General features: G+C 36.1%; 1 pseudogene; it reads left to right on the top strand.

Moving 5' to 3' along the window:
- The first annotated feature begins 2193 nt into the window (after positions 1–2193).
- Positions 2194–3555, top strand: LOC148943185 (uncharacterized; annotated as a pseudogene).
- Positions 3556–3792: the final 237 nt, after the last annotated feature.

Genomic DNA, 3792 nt, shown 5'->3' with positions numbered 1-3792 from the left:
TTTTAAAACAGCCCTAATATCATTACTTCAAGGAAGTTCAACCAGGACTCAAACTTCCTTGAAGTATAATTTTGATTGGATGTGTTTGAAGAAAAGGTGGGCGTGAGAGGGGGTTAGTTGCCCTCAAATCACTTTCGACTATTACAAAGGGCACTAGCCCTCGGAATTTCCAATCGAATGAGTCTTTTCTGAAGTTTCTACGACACTACCTTATAAAAAAAACCTTACATCCCCCCAGGGCATAACTTAATACCCTTGCCCTGAGGGTTGGGGCGGAGTGTCCTCCTTAAAAACATATTTTCTATCTGGAAATCAACTACGCTGAACAAAATGGCTATCCCCAATTTTGATTGGCTGCGTTTGGGGGAATGATGGGCATGGGGGGGGGGCTAGTTGCCCTCCAATCACTTTTGACTATTAAAAAGGGCACTATCCCTTTGAATTTCCAATCGAATGAACCTTTTTTGAAGTTTATACGACAAAGTCTTCTATAAAAACCTTATATACCCCAGGGCATAACTTAAAACCCTTGCCATGAGGGTTGTGGGGAGTGTCCACCTCAAAAATATATTTTCTATCTGGAAATCAATTACGCTGAACAAAATGGCTATCTGAAATTTGTGATTGGTTGTGTTTGGGGAAAGGATGGGCGTGGGGGGAGGGGAGCGGGGCTAGTTACGCTCCAATCATTTTGACTATGAAAAGGGGCACTAGCTCTTTAATTTCCAATTGAATGAGCCTGTTTTGAAGTTTCTATGACAACGCCTTCTATAAAAACCTTATATGCCCCCAGGGCATAACTTAAAACCCTTGCCCTGAGGGTTGTGCGGGGGTATCCTCCTCAAAAATATATTTTCTATCTGGAAATCAACTACTCTGAACAAAATGGCTATCTCAAAATCTTGATTGGATGTGTTTGGGGAAATGATGGAACTGGGGGGGGGGGGGGTTTAAGGGGGCTAGTTACACTCCAATCACTTTCGACTATTAAAAAGGGCACTAGCTCTTTAATTTCCAATTGAATGAGCCTGTTTTGAAGTTTCTACGACAACGCCTTCAATAACAGCCTTATAAGCCTTCAGAGCATAACTTTACACCATTACCCTGATGGTTTAAGGAGGTGATACTACTCAAAAAAATATTTTCTATATGGATATCAAGTAAAATTAACAAAAAGACTATATCAACACATTGATTAGATGTACTGTAGGAACTGATGGGCGTGGGGGGGGGGGCTAGTTGCCCTCCAATAATTTTAGAATATTAAAAAGGGCACTAGAACTCTCGATTTCCAATCGAATGAGCCCCCTTTGAAGCTTCTACGACGACCCGTTCCATATGAAATGCCTCTGGGTAAAAAAATTATAATAAATAATAATAATAAAACATTGGAGCCGTATGGCCTTTACTATAGGCAACGCTACAGCGTTGCCTCTGATATATATCTGTCAATTAAGACAAGCCACAACGCTAGTTACGATGAGGTTTTAGCTCATAAAAAAGCTTTTATTTGCCTCTTTTACTAGCACTGAGCTACTTAAGCGTTAAATCTAAATTAAACAAAAATGTAGTTTTTTTCGGAAGATTTTTCTCTGTTTATTATCTTGGCTTTTTAGCTTTAACTCCCCCCGGTCTATCTTCTGAGGTGCTTGCAACCCTCCCCCTCCTGAATAATGCTCTGCTGTTGTGTAAATATTTTCAGTAGTATAATGAAATAGAGAAAAAACAGATAAAGAAAAGAAAGAAACCTAAACATTAAATTGAGTTCAAATCAAATTCTAAAAGATAATGAAGGAAGGGATAAGAAAGAATTCTCCATCCATGAAAATAAAAGTGGGAATCGGCTATCAATTGTATCTAAGTGTATAATATTTTTTTGGACTTTTTAAGTGTTCGAGTGTATTAAGTTAGGTGTATACACCGTTAAGTGTAGGCTTATATACATTGTTAAGTGTATATAAGTATAATACTAATTTCTTAAACTCTTTATGATTGTAGAATCTTTCAAGTGTTTTAACTGTTATATTTTTCTCCGGGTCGAATTTTAAATATTGTTTTTTATTATTGCTATTAAACGAAACAGGTTTTTAAATCATAAATTTTCATTCATCCAATTTTTCTCAATATGATGCATTTACGTACTACCCTTAGCTGTAGTACTGACTTTTATTTTATCCCCTAATTTCAAAAGTAATGAATTCAACTACTATTTGTGGCATTGGTGGTGAAACTCAACCGAATCTCTGGCGTTGCAACTTCTGCGGAAAGACTAAGAAATCATCTCTCATACTAGAACTTCATATAGACCCTGGCTGTGAAAAGCTTTCACCAATAGAATGTGATATCTGTCCTGCTGTAATTAGAGATTATACAAGCTTTGTGGCTAATTTTTTGAAGCATCAAATGGGATAAACAAGAAGATGTCCAATTTGTTTCCAACAGAATATTTATAGTATGAACGAACATTTGATTTTACTTGGTAATTTTTCAGAAATCGAGTCTGAAACAGTATTACACGGTGATACATCTCAAGATACTTCGCAGGAATTGTCCACAACCGTCAGTTTAAATTCACTTGAGTTGAATTCTAGAGTAACTGGCCACAACGATAAAGGAAATCTTTTGAATCGCCATTCGCCCAACAAGAAGTTTAGAAAATACCATGAGTGCAGTATATGCAAAAAAAGATTTTCCAATAAACGGAAACTGCAAATGCATCAAAGGACACATAAAAGAGTGAAATCCTTTCAATGTAATATATGCGAGAAAAGCTTTTCTGGATTGGGTGATTGGAAAAGGCATCAAAGAACACATACAGGTGAAAAACCCTTTCAGTGTGATATATGTAAGAAAACTTTCGCTGACTCGTCAAATTTGACTACACATATACGAGTTCATACAGGTGAAAAACCCTTCCAGTGTGATATTTGTAAGAAAAGCTTTGTTCAATCAAGTGATTTGACTAAACATAAACGAATGCATACAGGGGAAAAACCCTTTCCGTGTGATATATGTAATAAAACCTTTTCTCAATCGGAATCTTTGACTTATCATAAACGAGTTCATACAGGTGAAAAACCTTTTCAGTGTGATATATGTAGTAAAGGTTTTGCTCAGTTGGCAAATTTGACTTCCCATAAACGAGTGCATACTGGTGAAAAACCCTTCCAGTGTGATGTTTGTAAGAAAAGCTTTGTTCAATCAAGTGATTTGACTAGACATGAACGAGTTCATACAGGGTAAAAGCGCTTCGATTGTGATGTATGTAAGAAAACATTTTCTCAGTCACAAAATCTGAATAGACATAAACAAGTGCACACAGGTGAAAGGCACTTCCAGTGTGATATATGTAAGAAAAATTTTGTTGAGTCGTCACATTTGACTTCACATAAACAAGTGCATACTTATGATAAACATTTCCTGTGTGATAAATGTAAGAAAACTTTTGCTATTGCGTCAAATTTAACTACACATAAACGAGTGCATACAGGTGAAAAACCTTTTCAGTGTGATATATGTAATAAAGGTTTAGCTCAGTTGACATCTTTTACTTAGCATAAACAAGTGCATACAGGAGAAAAACCCTTCCAATGCGAGATATGTAGGAAAACCTTTGCTCAATTGACATCTTTGACTTATCATAAACGAGTTCATACAGGTAAAAAAACCTTTTCAGTTTTATATATGTAATAAATGTTTTGATCAGTATGCACATTTAACTTACCATAAATGAGTGCATACTAATGATAAACCCTTCTAGTGTGATATATGTAAGAAAACTTGCTTTTGCGT

The sequence above is a fragment of the Artemia sp. Qi Xiang Cuo genome, chromosome 16, assembly GCF_049724085.1.
Source record: "Artemia sp. Qi Xiang Cuo chromosome 16, ASM4972408v1, whole genome shotgun sequence".
Taxonomy (NCBI): Eukaryota; Metazoa; Arthropoda; class Branchiopoda; order Anostraca; family Artemiidae; genus Artemia; species Artemia sp. Qi Xiang Cuo.
Note: the sequence above shows the minus strand (reverse complement) of the source record. Positions and strands in the feature narration are given on the sequence as shown.